The 19704-nt window shown below is 43.6% G+C and overlaps 1 pseudogene; it reads left to right on the forward strand.

Annotated features, from left to right (window-relative positions):
* Positions 1 to 14703: 14703 nt before the first annotated feature.
* Positions 14704 to 15638, forward strand: LOC127059024 (olfactory receptor 52R1-like; annotated as a pseudogene).
* Positions 15639 to 19704: the final 4066 nt, after the last annotated feature.

A 19704-nucleotide genomic window follows, 5' to 3' on the forward strand; every position in this document is an offset into this window, starting at 1 on the left:
TGCCCCTCCCCCATCCCACCACTTCTGCCAAGGCCCCACCTCTGTAGCTCTTTCCTCTCCTCCCCTCCTTAGCCCCATCCACTCCTGTTCATCTCCACTTCCCTCCCAACTGGGCTCCCTCAACTCCAGGCCTGGGACAGAAACTGCTTCAGCCTGATAAGGAGCCTTCATTGAAAAGCCAGGAAGCTGTATAAAAGCAGCTGAAGTTGGGAGCAGGACTATGTGGGAGATGGGCAAGATTGTGCATCCTACAGCTTGTGGGCCCTAAAGCTCAGCTACAGAATCCTGAGGGAAAAGACCATTTTGTGGCTTATTTCAGCTTGGGTGTGATATGCGATGAGTTCAGCTTCTGCATTTGTGGCAGGGAGTTTCTTTATAAAGAGAGGCAGGGTTATTAAAATAACAAAAACATTGCCATTAAATTAAATTAAGGCTCCTTAAATGGTCCTGAAAGTATTGCTGGGTCCTCCCATAAAAAGAAAGGAAACAAAGGGTTGTGAACCATTCAAAAGTACTTTGCTCTTTTCTTAACAGATTGACCATTTTCTTTCTATGTTGTATCCCATAAATTTGTATCTGTACATATTGTACTGCTAGTACAGTTTTATTGTTAATTTCAAACACACAAAAGAGATGTACGTTTAGAGATGTTTCAACTGGAGTTCCATACTTCTTATTTCTTGCTATGATAATGCACCAAAATTTTGTGTCATGTGTCTGTATAACCCCCAAATCTTACCCGAAGCTGACATTTTCCCTTCTAATGTCTCAATATCAAATGAGTTTATAACTCCAGCTTCAGCACCAAAACTACTTATGATATATTTCCCGATTCCTTTTTTATTTTGTATAATCTTGTTTTTCCATTGTTGTTGCCATGCTTGTAATAGAGGTAAGGCATATGGCATACACTTTGTTGTTGTGCACTTATGTGTATTTGCATTCCTTCCCACTATATTGTTTGGTTCACAATAGCTGGGGCTTCAAATACTTCTCCCCTTCTATATGGGAGCTCACTGCCATGATTCTTGGTGCAGTCTTGTTTACAGGTATTTGATTAATAAACATAAAAAGACCATATTCTTGACAATATACTCTTTTATTTTCCTGAAGCAACTTACTTTTATTATTATGGAAAAATGCACCATTATACCGTACTCCCATAATTTGAGAGCCATTGATTCATTTCATCCCACATGAATTAGCTAATTCATGTACATGAATTACATCTAAGGTGACTACATGAAATTCCAAACTCCAAAATGTACATTTCAGAGTGCATATATTGAGATTATTTTTATTATGATTAAATGTAATGTATATCCATGTACACTTAAACTTTCCCAAATATTTATAAAACATAAAAGAAAAAAAAACTTATTTTCACTCTCGAGGATGCCATTGATTTTTTTTTTATTAGGATCCTTGATATTTAAGCCATGGTGATATTATTTTAAACACTTACACTAACCTTTTTCTATTTTCGCTCGAGCTCTGGTATTTTTTTCCCTAAAATATAATGCACACAGCACAATTTTTCTACCAAGCAAAAAAAGCAAACATAATCAGCAAGCCAATTACAAAAATCACAGCATCATGTTTACACTCCAAATCCAAGGTCTGTAAGGATACTCTCGACTACAGTTGAGCATTCTTTCCCTTGTGTAAGATAAGCTAAAAAAAAAAAGAAAAGAACATTATTTCATCTCCAGGCCATAACTATAATTGTGATGTTTGGACCCACTTTCCTTTTTTCCACTGGTTAATCTGCATTACAGTAGGGGAAATTTATTAATGATGGAAAATGGTCCATCCCAACTAGTGTCCAGGTCAGGATTTTTCAGTGTTAATGACAAATACATCACTCTAGCCCTGATTTTCCATAATGTACTGTCCTGAGCCAAATGAGAATTTACATAGTCTCTTGCTTTTTCAATGATGTCAGTCAGTTTAAAAATGCTGCATCTGATGAAGTGGGTATTCACCCACGAAAGCTCATGCTCCAAAACGTCTGTTAGTCTATAAGGTGCCAAAGGATTCTTTGCTGCTTTTACAGATCCAGACTAACACAGCTACCCCTCTGATACTAGTCAATTTAAACTCAATTTTCTTAAGTTCTCTTGCTAAATTTCTCACCTATTGGGTAACTAACACCTCTTTTTCTTCTCCTCCTGGGTATAATAAAGGGCTCCACAATCTTATAGACCTTCCAAAGAGAATTCAATAAGGTTGGTAGCCAGTGCCCAACTGATTACTATTCTGGATGGCTGCCAACACCATTGGCAGTTAATCTACTCAATCTTTGCAATTTTCTTGCACCACTTTGCATAGGGATTGCTTAATAGTTGATTCATTCTTTCTACTGTCACCGACAATTGAGGATGATAGGGGATATGTAGTTTTTGCTTTAATCTGAAAGTTTTTAATAAACTTTTAATTACTATTCCTATAAAATGACGCCCATTATACGAATCAGTTACTTTTGGAGTCCCATCTTTTCTCAGGTCTAGCCTCGTGTTTTATAGCTTGAGCTCTAGTAACTACCATAACCTCCAAAAGTTTCTGTGCTGCTAATTTAGCTAAAGCATCCTCTTTATCATTTCATTACTTTTTATTCCCTTCTCACTTTCGATGACCTTTAATATGTCTTACTCTTAATTTTCCTGGGTGTTCTTTCAGCCAATCATAGATAAACTTCCAATTCTTCTTTTAAACCAAATTTTCACCCTCAGCTCCTTCTCCTTGGTTCTTTTTTCACATCCCAATCCAGTAAAACAGTCCCTGTATTACAAAGTCTGAATCCATATAGACATGAAGTCAGATTGCAACATTACTTTTTCTGTTTAAGCAGATCACTAAGAGCCCTGAGCTGAAGTCATGCCCATAGAACCAGAAATCGTCTTCTCATTAACTTGTACAGCAGTGCATCCCATGTATCGCTTACCCCTCTCAAGGGCTTAACATTTCATTTATCGGGTGTGCTTTTTAAACTAACTTCAGTTTGTTTCTGGAAGTGGCCATTTATGCTCTTCTCCTATCGTCAGAAGGGCATATGGTAAGATCATTGCTCTTTTGTTATTCTTATAAGTAACATCTCTGCTAGTTAGCATTAAGGTCCGTTGGGCCACACTGGTATTTGATACTTCCATCCCCTGCGGTTTTGCTCATAAAATGTTCTTCAGAGGAGAGTGAGGTGTCTGTATTACCATAGTGACTGTGCCAGTTGTCAAAGCAAAAGACTCAATGGCCCACAAGGCAGCTAAACATTCTTTTTCACAAATTCCAAACTGCTGCTCTGTAGGGGTTAATCTTCTAGACTTGTATGCTACTGGCATTAGCTGTCCCTTATCACTTTCCTGTCACTTAGGACAGAAGAATGCCATGCACTGCTACAGGCTAAGGACTGACTGGCTAAGCAGCAGTTCTGCAGAAAAGGACCTGGGGATCACAGTGGATGAGAAACTGGATATGAGTCAGCAGTGTGCCCGCATTACCAAGAAGGCTAATGGCATATTGTGCCATTAGTAGGAGGATTGCGAGCAGATCAAGGGAAGTGATTATTCCCCTCTATTCGTCACTGATGAGGCCACACCTGGAGTATTGCATCCGGTTTTGGGCCCCCCACTACAGAAAGGATGTGGACAAATTGGAAAGAGTCCGTTGGAGGGCAGTGAAAATGCTTAGAGGGTTCGGTCACATGATTTATGAGGAAAGGCTGAGGGAACTAGGGAACTAGTTGTTGTAACCTCCTAAACCAGGCAAACAATGTCCTTGACAAAAGCCAGGAAGGGCTGTAACAGGACAACTAATAATTTAGAAAGTTTTTGTATGTGCTTCAGTTTCCTCAATCAGTGCATTTACGTTGTCTTGTTCTTTTCCTTTTGCTTTGTTAACAGGACAAGGCAATAATAGCGAGAGCTCAGGGACACCCTGAACAGGAGAAGTGGGACCACTCTTGCTGCTTCGGGCCTGCAGAATTTGTTGGTGTGATACAATGTATGTATAGTGGCACATATCTATGGGAATCCTCAGGTGTCTGATGCTTTTGTCCTCCTTTGTTAATTTTACCACTGTTCAGAATTGGCCATGGTGGAAGAAAAGGTCAATTATCCACTGGTGGGGGGCAATTGTGACTTAGCATCCTGAAAATATGGCATCACGTATTATCTGGGATTGGGTGGTCCATCGCAACGTGCGGGAGGTGGTTCCCCCTAATGACACGGCTAAAAGATATGTGCTGACTGCATCGCCAGACTGTCAGCACATATGGATTGCAGAAGGCAACACCTGGCAGCTGTGGCCTATGGAGCCTCCTCAAATGATGTTTAAAGAAAAGGCAGTGCCAGGCCGCTTTTTTGAGGTGAGTCATCACATCTGTTGGGAAGGAGAGGCATCGGGATATGCCCCCACTGAAGCACATCTGTTTACCAATACCTCAGCGTGTGTTTGGAGAGCCACCGACCCCAGAGTGCCTCTCCATTTTACTGTTAAGATCGCAAACACAATTTTTTTCAGTGCATTGTCCTGTCGTTATGCAACAGACTGTTAATATCTCTAACTATGTTGTGTTTAATTTTTCATGTATTACACCCAATGTTTTCCTGCCCTTGATGCATACCTGGGAACAACTGACTGTGTTCCAGATAGATGCTTCCTCCTTTACAGTGTTTAATCTGGAGAAAGCTGCCTTTGCCACAGCCATTTGACTCAGACATCTATAAAAACAGGGAAAGGTGCTGTGCAATGCTACTGATGGAGCCAGAAGTCATTATTGGCTGATGTATGCAATTGTTGCTGCCTTAACAATTTTGTTTATGTTATATTGCTGTTTATGTAGATGGCCAATAGCAAACCACAAAATATTGATTTGGGGTCAAGAGGGGGAATGTCACAACCCAACGGCCCCTCCCTCAGTGCATTGTCCCTGGGAAGGCAGATCAGCATGGTATATTGCTAATGCTGTTGCAAGCGTTGCAAAGCATCTTGGGGAGGGCTAAAGGGGTGTAAGTGGGGAATGGAAGATTCCTTTGCAGGAGTACGAGAGGTCAAGTGGGGGAGGGGAAGGAGAGAACAGATTAACTTGGTGCTTTAGCCAGCTCCGTGTGAAGATAAGACACTGGCCCTGGACCAGGGTCATGGGCTCAACGAGAAATCTACAGATGAGAAATCTACAGCTGCCCAGTCGTGAGAAGAGGGGAACTAAGTGGAGCAGAGCTGCAAAGATAGCAGCGAAAACAAAGTGAAGGAGGCGGAGACGGTGAAGGCCAACAGAAGGGAAAACAAATTCTCTGAAGCCAGTGTGTTTTGGGCAGCTGAGAAGGCCACAGCAAGCTGATTGGGATTGGTACAAAGAGCACCAGGCACATAGGGCCCTGGATGACGACACCTCCAAAGAAACCCAGGACTTAAAAAACCCTCCTGAAAGCTGAAGCAATTTGGAGAGCACAGCAGATTCTCGGACAACCTGGGCCCAAGACAGCACTCCCGTCCACCTTACCCCTTGTTCTTCTGATGTTACACCCAGACCTGTCCAGCTGGGGTGGTGCGTATGTGAGTATGAAAATGGGTTAGGGCCTGGGGGCAGTAACGCTTTCTTTCTTACTCTGAGTGATGCGGGAGCGTTCCTAGCACTCTTTGCTGTTATTTTAGTATTTTATCAATAAATCTTTAATATTTAGACCCTTGGTGTGCCTCATCATCTCCTCTCCTAAAGATCCTATGACCGCAACCTAATCAACTGTGGTCCTGGGTGGACTGGTAATGAAAATCTGTCACAGTGGAAATCAGAGTTCCACTTTACTCCATTCCTCTAATCCCTGGCCTAAATGTCCTCTCAAAACAGAAGAGCCCGGAAGGTGCTATCACTGTAATTCCACTGATCACATGAGGAATAAAGGCCCTGTGCTGGCGGGAAACAGGCAGCAGATAGCACATGTGAATGCTGCAACCCTGAGCACAGAAGCCCCTCAGGCACTTGTCATGTGTCCTAAACACATCCAGACTGCATCTTAGCAAGGGAGTAATGCAGTGCTAGGGAACACAGGAAGTTGTGTCCCGAAGGGGAGCTGACAGAAGGGTGATGGAATCATATAAACCACCGAGGAAGAGGGGAGAGTTCCTTTAACACTGAAGCAGGAGACAACAGCTCCTTAGGAAGGAAGGGGACAGGAGAGGGCGGTTGAGCACTTCCTAATGAGACAATTGTCCAGGCTGTTAGCTGTGAGCCCTTCATGGCTGAGCAGGGGACAGGTGCACAATAGAGAGCAGAGGGGTATTTATCTAGGAGGATCCACAGAAGGAAAGTGTGGGAAGAAGAGTAGGAGAACAGGAATGTCTCCTCACTGATCACATGGGGGAGGGTGTCCAGGACAGAATGCCTGGTTCAGCACCTGCGCACCCAAGCACCGAATCTCTGTCAGACTGTGAGAGGGAACTGTGTATCTGACGTCCTGGAGGGAAATTGTCACACAACTGAGCTCTCAGCGATAGCGAGAGGGAGGACGGAGGGTACCCCAAGACAGGTCCTGATTTTGCAGGACTTTGTTCCTGGAGTGTTTGTGAAAGCTAACTCTCTCTCTCTGTAGATCCTACGGAAGAGATAGTTGTTTGTGAGAATGCTAATCGCCCACCAGACAGAGGGGAGGAGGTAATTCCCTGCACTGGCAAGACACAAAGCAGATATGAAAGGGCTGCTGAGAAAAGACGCACACCTGAGCCCAGACAGCACAGATCACAACTCTTTAGGAAATGGGGGAGAAGGTCCCAGTGCTTGCAGTGGGGATCGCAGGGAAAGCCCAATGTGAGGAGGCACACCACCTCATGGCAGTGATGAATACCCGTACTGACTTATCACTAGCTGGGAAAACATAATGGCTAACAATGCTGCACAGATACAAAGAGAGGTTCTCTAGTGACCCAGAGAAGGAACTTGCTGGCCTTTGAGATCACTAGGCTGATCTACAAAGTGTTAAAAGGTACCCAGAAGTTTGGAAGTACGCTGTGGATAACACTACACTGTTTGCAGTACTTGGGAGTTGTATGTTCAAAACCTACAGAGGGCTTTGGGCACTCTACCTCTGCATTAGTCAGTGACTAACACTCCTGCAGTAAACTAAGGGGCAAGGTGTGACTCTCTGTGCCCCAAAGCAATGTCCTGGAACCCTCATACTTACCAGTGATATGATTATGAAGTGTTTTATATAAAGTATGTCATGTAAGTTATGATGTGCTGAATATGATTACCCTAGTTGCATGTATGTATTTTTTTAACCTAAAGTTATGAATATTGCCTTTGTACCAATATTTCAAATGTATTTGCTCCTGGATAATGCCCACAATGTACTTTACCTCCAGTCTAGCCAGCATATTATGGATGAAGCATTCAAGGTACTGGCCCATTAAGAAACACAGTAGGCTTTAGAAGAAGATTATCACTCCCTGATCGACATTTTCTGAACGTTCTATCCAGGATTTGGGTCATAGCCCCTGCTATGACTCATCGATACATGCAAGGCATGTGACCAGCTCATGTGACACTGGACTCCAGTTTGTGAGAAGCGTCATCATCACTTGGCCTCACTCACCCCACAGCTCCACACCTGGAAACACCTTAGGAATAAGCACTGAACTGGGGATGTTGTCCCAAGCTGAAAGGATTTCTAGTCTGTATATGGAAGATTTCTGGACTGTTGTATCATCGGGGGGAGACACTTCTTGATTCAAAGCCTGTCTAGTGTACAGAACTCAGATTGTGATATTTTTTCTTAGTAACCAATTTTAATCTGTTCGCTATAACTTAAAATGACTTAAAATCTATCTTTCTGTACTTAGTAAATTTGTTTTATAGATTTTTTTTTACCTAAAACAGTGTGTTGTTTGAAATACAAAAGTGAAATCTGTTCAGGAACAGCGGCTGGTGCATTGTCCTCTCCACATTGAGGGAGGGCTGGACTGAGTAATAAACTTACACCGGTCAGAGTTCTGACAAGGGCAAGACGGCACAGCTCTGGGGTCATAGCCTGGAGAGCTGGGGGGAACTGGCAGGAGCCACTCTATTGTTGGTTCATGAGTGGCTAGTGAAAGCATTCATGTAACTGCAGGTGGGTGTGCCTCTGTCTGTGTATGGCTGTGTAAGTGCAAGACCTGGAAAGGATTGCAGCTTGGCACAGTGTGAGAGGGGCCCAGATTGTTATGCCAAAAGACTTGGCAGTACTTCAGTTCCAGTTTGCATCCTGAGGAGTCCGTCACACCCACCCAACAAACAGGCCCTGATAAAGCAAGAGTCCATTTCCCTCTTGTAATGCACTCAGTGTTACGTTCCCCTCCGGTGTTATCCAGACCAGTGATTTGCTAGGTCACTCCAATCCTTGATTCTGGAACCCAGCTTTACCCTGCTCTACTTTGAGAACCCCCACTCCTGGGCTGTTCACACACAGCCTCTGCCATGTAAGCTGCTCCTTGGATTGTGCGAGTGAATGACACTAGCCAATATCTCCGGTCCCAGACACAACCCTAGGAACCTCCTTCTTGCAGTGTCCAGTTATGCCCGCTGGACACTGCAAGTTTATATGAGTTTGTCAATTTAACAATGAAATTTATATGTCCCAAGGGGAGTCTCTCCCACATTTCAAACCAAACATGCTGCTTCAGGTAGAATAAACAAACAATTTTTTAAACTGTGAAAGATAGATTTTATGTGATTATATGTCAAAGCATAACAAGTCGGATTTAGTGAAATGAAAATAAAAGACAAGCATGCAGTCTAAACTCTCAACTCTATTAGACTGGGCAACATTGAGATTAAGCAATTTTTCTCACCCCACTGGATACTGCCATCCTTAGTATACAGGTTTGTTCCTTAAACCTGGGCCAATCTCGCCTGTTGGAGTCTTGTCTTCTCAGTGTCTTGGTTGCTTGCAGCATAGGTGGGACAGGAGAAGGAGCCTGTATGTGTCCACTCTGCCTGTTTTATACCCTCAGTCCATGTGCTGAGAGAACACAAGTCCAGGCATGTCTGGGGCACTGCTGAGTCTCCAGGCAAGGTTGAGCAATTCCCCTGATGTGGCCTCATGCAGGTGAATCATTGAATCTTAGCTCCCTTGCTCGGCAATGGCTGGTGATAGGTTGTTTGACACCCTGCCCGGGCACTGGTTAATTTGTTTGCTGTTGCTGCTGGGGAGCTAGTATCTGGCTGAATCCCGAACTTGCAACATGTTTTAGTGACCATCACACAACACAATTCTCATAACTTCATATGCATTAATGATACACATATATGGCTAGAAAAATGACTTTCATCAGATCATAGCCTTTCCCCTGATACCTTACAAGGCCTGCTTTATACATAAGATCACTATTATATGAAAATGAGGAATATAGGGGTTGCAGTATGCTCCCTCCCACACTCAGTTACTGACAGAGAGAGCGTGCTTATGGTGGTTATGCCAAGGAAGCCCGGACTCCTGGGTTCTGTCGGTCATTCTCTGTGTGATTTTGCCCAAGTCACCTCTCCCTGTGCCTCAATTTACCTATCTGTATTATGGGGCTATGTTTGTGGTGACTTTCCTTTGCTAGGTGTGTTGAAGACCCTTCAGTGAAAATTGCTACACTCTATGATCATAGTTACTGGTGAGAATTACTGATCTCTGATCCTTAGCGACAACCACGTGTGCCTATAGAAATTATTTGTGCATCCTGCGCATTTACAGGGTATCAGGCCCTATGCAGATCTACGCATTATCCCTAGTTGTCTTATTAATCAAATATAATTTTCAAATATACACAAATACACAGAGCAATTAATGTCTGTTTGACTCATCTCCCTTTGGGAAGGTCCTAATTACTTTTTACTCCTAAATCTGGACAAATAGCACAGAAGTGCAGACAGGGAAAGAAAGACACTTGCTAGAGTGTCTCCATTGTCCAGCCTGTTTACATCCAGATGCCACGTCCCCCCTAGAGGCTGAGCAAACCCCACTGGGATTGCACAGAGCTGTATTATAAACAGTGCACACCCCTGTCAGCTTTCGGCGTGGGATGTTGCTGCAGATGCTGGAGTGAGAGAGGTTTGGGACACGGCTACCTGAGGGGGATTCCCAGAGAAGACACTTCCATCTCAAAATCCACAGGTACCCATGTCTTGCTGTTTGACAAACCCAGTGCGACATGGGAGTGATGGAATAGAGAATAGGTCTGTGGTCCTTTCCACTCTGCTAAGCCATTAAACATCCCAGGGCCCTTGCCAGAGGAGGTGAGTTTGCCCCAGTATCATGGTCCAAAATGTGCCTTTTTGCTGTGCCTCCCCTCACTGACTGATGGCCTCTAGCCCCAAAGTGACTGTGTTTCATTGGCACAGTGCATACTTCATGATGAAAGGTGTTAGTAGATGCATAATTCAAGTCCAAATTCAGAGGCTGTTACCAGCAGATTGCTCAGGCCTCGTTGGTGGAAAAATCCTCTTGCAGTGAGAAATGAGTAATAATTAATGCATCGATTCTGTCACCTCCTCCTCTTGCAATGTAGGTTTCTGGCTGTTAATGTGGGATGGGACAGGGAGGAGGAGGAGCTGTTATCTGATGTTTATCTGCTGTAAAGCACGGACTCCTTACTGGAACAGTTATATGAATTTTTCAACCTGGACAAGACATATCTTCTCCTACCTTCATTTGATAAATCGGCTCAACCATTCTGCCTGAAACTTTAAAAATGCAATTAATCCAGATGTAGACACCCAGTGTGAGAAATTTCAGTCCAAATTGTAAATGTTTGGCAAACTTATAAGCAACTGAAAATGTGCTCTCCAAATTGAAAGTGTCAGATAGTCTTAACTAACGGTGGTGCCAGCAATACCTGTAATGGTCAATTCATTCCTGCATCTCATTCACATAAGCTCTTTGCTTCAACAAAGTCTATGGCAAGGAGATCCACAGGTCAAACGTGTATTACGTATCAGTGGAACTGAATGTTCCCTTGTTCAAGTATTGTGAGGGACAGTAAATAGAAATGCCTGATCTACTTTCTTTATTCATAGCGTTTAAGGCCAGAAGAGACCATCTGATCATCCAACCTGAATTCCTGTATAACACATGCCATTACATTTCACCATTTACCTCTGTATTGAGCTCAATAATTTGTGTTTGACTAAACCTGGTCTACACTACGATCTTACATCATGAAATCAGAGAGCCACAGGGTGAGAAGGGACTGCAAGGGTCATCTACTGTAACCTGCTGCCAAGATGCTGGATTTGTTTTATCTAAATCATTGCAGAGAGATGGCTATCCAGCTCCTTTGGAAAACCTCCAGTGAAAGAGTTTCCACAACATCCTGAGGCATCTGTTCCATTGTCCTCCTGTTCTTAAAGTTAGGAAGTTTTTTTCCTGAGATTTCATCTAAATCTGCTATGCTGCAGTTTCAACCCATCACCTCCTGTCTTGCCTTCAGTGGCAGGAGAGAGCAACTTTTCTCCATCTTTCTTATGGCAGCCTTTCAATATCTGAAAATCACTGTCATGTCACCCCTTAATCTCCTCTTTTCCAAGCTAAGCATACCTAGTTCCTTCAGACTTTACTCATATGGCTCGTATTTCATCCCTTGAATCATCCCTGTCTCTCATCACTGAATCCTTTCCAGTTTCCCTAAATCCTTCTTATACATTGGAGACCCAAACTGGACACACTAGTCCAACTGAGGCCTAAACAGCACTGACTAGAGCGGTCCTATCACCTCCCATGACTTGCATGCTATGCATCTGGTAACGCAACGGAAAATTGCTTTTGCTTTTATTTCAATAGCAAAAAAATTGACACCCCTTTAGAGATGCAGCTATATCAACCTAACACTGGTGTCAACAACATGAGGTCTACCGAAGAATTCTTCATCAACCTAGCTACCACCTCTCAGGGAGGTGGGTTACCTACACTGACGGGGAACCCCTGCAGTCGGGGTAAGTAGCACTGAAGTGCTATGGCAGTGCCACTGTAGTGTTTTAAGTGTAGACAAGCCCACAAGCAGATCTTCCAGAACCACATCCAGTCTGGATCTCCAGCAATCGGGAGTTGGAGAATCTACCACATCTCTTCGCAATTTATTCCAAAGTTTAATTCCCCTCAGAGCTAAACATTAAGCCCTTATTTTCAACTGGAATTTGTCTGGCTTCAGCCTCCTGCCATTGGGCCTTGCTCTGCCTTTCACCGCTAGATTACAGAGCCCTTTACTGCCCAAGGTTTTCTCCCCATGTAAAACTCTGCTTGATCGTCTTTTGCATAAGATAAATAGATAAAGCTCCTTAGGTCTCTGTCCTTATCTGGAATTTTCTTCAGCGTCAAATCATTTTAGTGGCTCTTTTTTGGACCCTCTCAAATTTTTCCACAGCCTTTTTATAGTGTGGACCTCAGAACTGGATGCCATGTGCAGAGGTAAAATTCTTCCCCTGCTCCAACTCACCACTCCCTTGTTTACATATCCAAGGATCACGTCAGTCCTCTTGGCCACAGTAACACACTGGGAACTGATGATGAGTTGGCTGTCCACAATGACCACTAAATACTTTTCAAGGTCCCTTCATTCCATAATACGATGTCCTAGTCTGTGGATCCGGCCTGAATTCCCTGTTCCAAAAGGAAAATTTTGTATTTGACTGTATTAAAAGATTTTTTGTTTGTTAGGGCCCAGATCATCAAACACTCTAGATCTATCAGTATGCCTGCCCTAGCCTCCTCATTGTAACCACTCTGCCAATCTTGTGTGGTCTGCAAATTTTATGGGCAGTGATTTTCTATTGACTTCCACATCCTTCATGAAAATATTGGATAGCATCAGACCTAGAACTGATCCCTGTACAACCTCACTAGAAACAGCCCTATTCACTGGCAATGACTCATTGACAATGGCTTTCTTAGATCTATCAGTTAGACAGATTTTTGTGCATTTGATGTGTGCTCTAGTGATATTGTAGACTCTTCATATTTTCATCTGAATTTTTCCCCTACTGATGCAAATGCCTCAGAGAAATCAAAGTCTATTTCATCTGCGCAGTTTCCTTCATCAACCAAACATGTCCTCTTATTAAAGGATGAAATTGGGTTTATTCGACAAGACTTGTTTTCCATACACCCTGTTGTTGCATAGCATTCATTATTCCTGGCATTTTTTTTAACTAATCCCATACCAGCTTTTCTATTATTTCCTAACTTCATCAAATCTTTTTTTTAAACTTTCCTTTTTTAAAAAAGGTTATATTTAACACAGAACTCTCCTTTATTTGTCTCTTCTTCTTCTTCTTCTTTTTTTTGGGGGGTGGGGGTGGGGTGGGAGTGGGCAGCTTTTTGCTGCCTGATTGTGTACTTCTTGTTTTGATTTAGGTGAATGGTTAATCAGTCAGTTGGTAACTCTGGTATTTGTAACTCTAAGGTTCTACTGTAGATGCTGTTTAATATCCTCCTTGACAGCTAATGGACTGGAATGTATTTAATCATCTGTTGTGGTGAGTCTATCAAATGCAGAACAAAAAGATTTATTGAACACATCAACCTTTTATGAATATTAAAAAAGTTTCCTTTCTATTTCTAGGAATTGACCTAAATCTTTTCTATAATTTCTTTCTATTTCTTTCTATTTCTATTTCTAGGCCTATACCTTTTCTAATATTTCTATTTTCTTAATATACTTAACAACCTCCCTTTTGGGATCCTCCTGGTAAGAATGCCTCAGCTCCTTTATATTTTCTGTGCACTGCAGTGTGTCCTGATCACAGCTCTTTCCCACGAGCTACATTAAATCTGCCTGTACATATTGATATTCCTACAGCTGAAGCATGGCTGGGACTGCATAGACTCCTCTCCTCAAATACTGAGAAGATTCAGCAGCTCCACAGTGGCTGAAGCAGGAGAGCATTTGCTGTGTGGAACTGCCATGGCCACCTAGGAAGATGTGATGTGAGCTCTGCATGCTGAGCAAGCAGGAAGGGGAGTTTCAAAATTCCCAGTCCTTTAAAGGGGGAGGGGTTAAGGTGTTTACCTCAATGCAGGGCAGAGGAGTTGAAATTGTTAACCAGAGCGGTCAGGTTAGGTAATGTGGAACACCTTTCGGAGGCCAATTACAGAGATAAAATCAAGCACAGGCTTCTACACTGGCACTTCAGTGACAAACCTTCTGAGTTAAAAGCCTTACAACTCTCATCAAGGTGATTTTATTACTCCACTGAAACTGTGGAGTTCCGTCATCAAAAGTGGCTCTGTAGTGTATACACCTCCTCTGTTTCTTTGCCAAAAGCTCCTTTTTGGCAGAAACCTTAGCAGTGTAGACAAGGCCTAAGGAACAATGATGAATAATGAGTAACCACACTTGTGTTTACTGCTGGAGCCTATTAAAGTTTCCCCCGCCATGATGTGTAGGAATTATTGAGGCAGGGATGGCCATAATATATGGAATTGGTATTACTAGGGTCATGTGTTCAAAATTCATTAATCTGAATAATGAAAATGTCATTTTTCAGTGTGTGAAATGCAACCAATCTGCTTCACCCATGAGAACAGCCTCCAGGAGTGCATGTAATGTCTCATATTTTAACATTGTCTCTCCATCCAGGCACTTGTACTGCAACCATCACCCTAGACCCTGGGCACATACAGGAAAGTCAGGAGAACATACGGTACATGCAGGAGACACTGTTCTCCCTCAGAGTTGGACATCTTCTCCCTCTCCATGTCAGATTCCAACATAACCGACTTCACCAACCCCTCCACCTTCATCCTGCTGGGCTTTCCTGGCCTGGAGGTGGCCCATGTCTGGATCTCCATCCCCTTTTGCACCATGTACGCCATAGCCCTCTTGGGGAACTTCACCATCCTTTTCATTGTTGAGAGGGAGCCAAACCTCCATGTACCCATGGCATGCTGGCCATCACTGACATGGTTCTGTTCACATCCATCCTGCCCAAAACGATGAGCAACTTCTGGTTCAATTCCAGGGAGATAGATTTCAGTGCCTGCCTCACCCAGATGTACTTCATTCACTGCTTCTCAGTGATGGAGTCTGGGATCCTCGTGGCCATGGCTTTTGATCGCTACGTGGCCATCTGCCATCCCCTGAGACATTCCACCATCCTGACAAACTCCTTTGTGGCCAAGCTGGGCCTGGCCATGATGCTGCGTGGCAGCCTGGTCGTACTGCCCTATCCCTTCTTGGAGAGGCAATGGCCATATTGCAGAACCAACATCATCCCCCAGCCGTACTGCGTGCATATAGCTGTGCTGAAGCTGGCCTGCGCCGACACCTGCATCAGTAGTTACTACGGTCTCTTTGTGCTATTCTGTGTGATTGGTGTGGATGTGATTTTTATCACTGTGTCCTATACCCAGATCCTCAGGGCCATCTTCAGCCTCCCCACAAAGGACTCCCGGCTCAAGACTTTGGGGACCTGCAGCTCCCACCTCTTTGTCATTTTAGCTTTTTATATACCAAGTCTCTTCTTCTCCCTCATGTACTGGTTTAGCCAGAATGTGCCCCTGCATTTCCATGTTCTCATTGCCAATGTGTACCACTTGATACCCCCCATGCTAAATCCCGTCATATATGGAGTTAGGACCAAACAGATCCAGGACAGGCTGCTCCAGCTTTTTATTCATAAAGGGGCCTAAAGTTTTCTCAAGGTGCTCTTATTCTGAGATTGAGCTCCATACAGAGTTCGCTGGTGACTTGGTGCTGAGCCCTCTTCCCTGAACCACTGACTGGACAGTCAAAGTGACACTGAATTAATTAAATCCTTTCCTGGCCTTACTGTGCTGTGTCAGAGGGACGAACTGAGGCATACATCTGTGTACAACTCACTAGCTTACAGGATTGCAATGTTTGTAATTGCTGCTAACTGGACTCCTGGGGCCACCTTCCCTCCCCGGCCATTCCCCAAGGTCCTGCCCCCTGCCCTGCCTCTTTCCACAGTGCCCGTCCCCCAGTCCCAGATAACACCAGTCGAATGTCACAATTACCCACTCCACACCTCCCTTGAGGAGGAGAGGACACATGGCAACATTTTTAGTCTGAGCTGAGATTTCCCAAGCATTTGAGCCAAAACACATGTTTTAGGTAAAATATAAATCAAATGTATTAACTACAGAAGATAGATTTGAAAAGATTATAAGCATCAGGCATAATGATCAGAGTTAGTTATGACAGAAACAAAAATAAAAACAAAATACAATATAAAAAATAAAGCACTGATCAAAGGGGAGTGCCTGGCTGAAAGGCAACAAGCCAGCCTGGTGTCACTCGGTTGCACAATCCAAGCAGCAGCTTGCATGGCCGAGGCTGTGCGTGAACAGCCCAGGAGTCGAGTTCTCACAGCAGAGCAGGGTCAGGCTGGCTCCCAGAGTAGAGAACTGGAGTGACCTAGCAGATCACCGGTCCAGAAAACACCAGAGGAGAATGTCCCAGGGGCACCCCGGGCCGGATATCCTAGACTCTCTCTGATGATTCCCCCACAGAAGACTGCCCAGCTTCCAGTGATCAGACCTATGACACACCTGTTGCCCCCCTTCCTGGTCTTTGTCTCACTTTCCAGGCAAAGCGTTCGTTGGCCATATCCCCATCCTGGGTCTCAGATTATGAATGGCAATGGCCATTACATATGTGCAGGCAGCTGGAGCCTTCTCAATTTCCCTCGAGGGTCTCAGCAAAAGTCACACACCTTTATTCTCACCAACAAACATTCCTGAAATACATAGGGAAATTGAGATACACCCAGTATTCAAGCAACATAATAAGAATCACATAGGTTCACATGCAAGATAACAAGGGAAAGCTTCCATTTTGTCACAAACTCCATGCTCAAATAATAACAATATAGCAATAGGGATACACTACCGACCATGTGACCAGGATTGTGCTAATGACTGTGACAAGTTTAGGGAGGCTAGAGAGGCTATAAAAATACAAAACTCAATAATAATGGGGGATTTCAACTATCCCTATATTGACTGGGTACATGTCACCTCAGGACGTGATGCAGAGAAAAAGTTTCTTGACAACTTAAATAACTGCTTCTTGGAGCAGCTAGTCCTGCAACCCACAAGAGGAGACATGATTCTTGATTTAGTCCCAAGTAGAGCGCAGGTTCTGATCCAAGAGGTGAATAGAGCTGGGCTGTTTGGTAATAGTGACCATAATATAATTAAATTTAACATCCCTGTGGCGGGAAAAATACCACAGCAGCCCAACACAGTAGCATTTACCTTCAGAAAGGCGATTACCCAAAGATGGGGAAGTTAGTTAAACAAAACTTAAAAGTCCAATGCCAAAAGTGAAATCTCTGCAAGCTGCATGGAAACCTTTTAAGGACATTGTAAGAGAGGCTCAACTTAAATGTATACTCCAAATTTAAAAAAAACCAACAACATAGTAAAGAACAAAAAAAGTGCCAATGTGACTAAACAACCAAGTGAAAGAAGCAGTGAGAGGCAGAAAGGCACCTTTAAACAGTGGAAGTTATATCCTACTGAGGAAAATAGAAAGGAGCATAAACTCTGGCAAGTGAAGTGCAAAAATATAATTTGGAAGGCCAAGAAAAAATATGAAGAAAAGCTGGCCAAAGATTCCAAAAGTACTTGCAAAAAAAAGTAAGTACATCAGAAACAAGAAACCTGCTAAACAACCATTGGGGCCACTGGACGATTGAGATGCCAAAGGAGTATTCAAGGACAATAAAGCCATTGCAGAGACACTAAATTAATTCTTTGAATAAAACTTCACGGCTGAGGATGTGAGGGAGATTCTCAAACTTGAGCCTTTCTTTTTAGGTCACAAATCTGAGGAATTGTCCCAGACTGAGGCGTCATTAAAGGAAGTATTGGAACAAATTGATAAATTAAACAGTAATGTTTCACTAAGACCAGATGGTATTCACCTAAGAATTCTGAATGAACTCAAATGTGAAATTGCAGAATTATTAACTGTGATATGTAACTTATGATTTAAATCATCATTTGTACCAAATGACTGGTGGACAGCTAACGTGACACCAATTTTTGAAAAGGGTTCCAGAGGCGATCCTGGAAATTACCAGCAAGAAAGCCTGACTTCAGTAGAGGGCAAACTGGTTTAAATCATAGTAAAGAAAATTGTCAGACATAGATGAACTGTTGGGGAAGAGTTAACGTGGCTTTTGTAAAGGGATATCATGCCTCACCGATCTACAAGAATTCTTTAAGGGGGTCAACAAGCATATGTGTTTTGGCAGGAGTCCAGCTCCCTTCTCCTTCTCAGTTCCCAGACATAGTTCACCAAAAAATAACAGTCCAGGGTCTAATCTGCAGGCAATTTGATAGGTTTATTGGGGCTAAACAAGCAATCATATTCTGAAGTGCTTCACTGCAGTCGGGCTTATCTCTATACAACAATAGAATTTTCCTCTTCCCCTCCCTTTTCTACTTTTCTCTATGCTGATAGAACCCTCATCTCCTGACCCTTATTTCCACATGTGGATGGAAGGTCCTCTTCTGCGGCCCTCTTCTTGGCAAATATAATTATACTTTTAGTGCCCCTCCCCTGGCACCACTCCTTCCAATATATGGCCGTGTTCCATTCTGGGGGGGGTCTTGTGTCTAGGGATGATGAGACCACCTCTTTTGTACCTGTTGGGAAGGATAAGGAGCAGGGATACTTTTGGCCAAGATCACTTTCTTGGAGATTTTGTATCTTCTCCTCATACCTTCCAGCAACTCGATTAGCCCCTTATCTTCTCTTGTTACTGAAAGGCAAAGCTACCAGCTAGGCTGGGAAAGAAGGGGAGTGTGACCTTGTGCTTTCATTACATTCTCTAGATTGCTTATTCAGCCTGTTTAAACTAAAAGTAAAACCAGAAGCAAGATTATTATTGTTAATCTTTACCTGATTTACTTCACATTCTCCTAACAATATGGAGAAGGTTTCTCCCTGGATATAGTGTCCTTAGGTTTTCAGAAAGCTTTTGACACGGTCTCTCACAAAAGGCTCTTAAGAAAAGTAAGTAAGTAAGGGTACGTCTACACTACGGGATTATTCCGATTTTACATAAACCGGTTTTATAAAACAGATTGTATAAAGTCAAGTGCACGCGGCCACACTAAGCACATTAGTTCAACGGTGTGCGTCCATGGTCCGAGGCTAGCGTCGATTTCTGGAGCATTGCACTGTGGGTAGCTATCCTGTAGCTATCCCATAGTTCCCGCAGTCTCCCCGGCCCCTTGGAATTCTGGGTTGAGATCCCAGTGCCTGATGGGGCAAAAATCATTGTCGCGGGTGGTTCTGGGTACAGCCTCACCCCTCCCTTCGTGAAAGCAGCAGACAACCATTTTGCGCCTTTTTTCCTGGGTGAACTGTGCAAACGCCATAGCACAGCAAGCATGGACCCTGCTCAGATCAATAGCGCAATCATGGACATTGTAAATACCTCGCGCATTCTCGTGGGTCTATGCTGAACCAGGACCTGCAAAGCCAGGGCAGGAGGAGGCAGCGGCTACGGCAGAGCAGCGATGAGAGTGATGAGGACATGGACACAGAATTATCTCAAACCGCGGGCCCCTGCACTTTGGAGATCCTGCTGGTAATGGGGCAGGTTCTAGCCATTGAACGCCAACTTTGGGCCCGGGAAAAAAGCACAGACTTGTGGGACTGCATAGTTTTGCAGGTGTGGGATGATTCCCAGTGGCTGCGAAACTTTCGCATGCGTAA

Source organism: Gopherus flavomarginatus, chromosome 1, assembly GCF_025201925.1.
Source record: "Gopherus flavomarginatus isolate rGopFla2 chromosome 1, rGopFla2.mat.asm, whole genome shotgun sequence".
Taxonomy (NCBI): domain Eukaryota; kingdom Metazoa; phylum Chordata; order Testudines; family Testudinidae; genus Gopherus; species Gopherus flavomarginatus.